Consider the following 589-nt stretch of genomic DNA (forward strand, 5'->3'; position numbering starts at 1 on the left):
CCATGCCTCCTGGCAGGGTCAGCATTGAAGGCTGACGAGAGGACACCATCCAATTTTTCTTCAGGTCGAAGGTGTTGCCTACAACGAGGCCTATCCGATGCATGACTACTTTGTCGTTACCAAAGTCTATAGTAACGAATTTGACTAGGTTGCTCTGGAGGAAGTCCTTAAAATCCTGGCACTCAACGTCGGCATGGCATATGTGGTAGACCAAGCATAATTCATGCACGCAAACCTGGATCACGGCGGGCTTCTTCCTCTCTTCGTCCTTTAGATCCTTCTCTGGTCAAAGGACTATGGTGTACTCAATATCTAGCCCAGCGACCCACTCATCATTTGAGTCTTCGAACATGCGTCTGAAGCGAGAAAAGCATCCTTTCACCGTCGTGGAAGAACGGGTGTAGATGATGTCGAACTCATCGCCGGTGATGGTTCTAACCTTGTACTCACCGCCGATCGTGGAGATTTGGGATGCCGTGGATTTGGGAGGAGGGTTAGGATTAGTGGAACTGCCGTAATGTGAATGGACGGGATGACTAGGAGCGAACCGCCGTAGTATTGAAGGACGTGTGGGGACGAGTAGGAGCGA

Source organism: Triticum urartu, chromosome 5 (assembly GCF_003073215.2).
Source record: "Triticum urartu cultivar G1812 chromosome 5, Tu2.1, whole genome shotgun sequence".
NCBI lineage: Eukaryota > Viridiplantae > Streptophyta > Magnoliopsida > Poales > Poaceae > Triticum > Triticum urartu.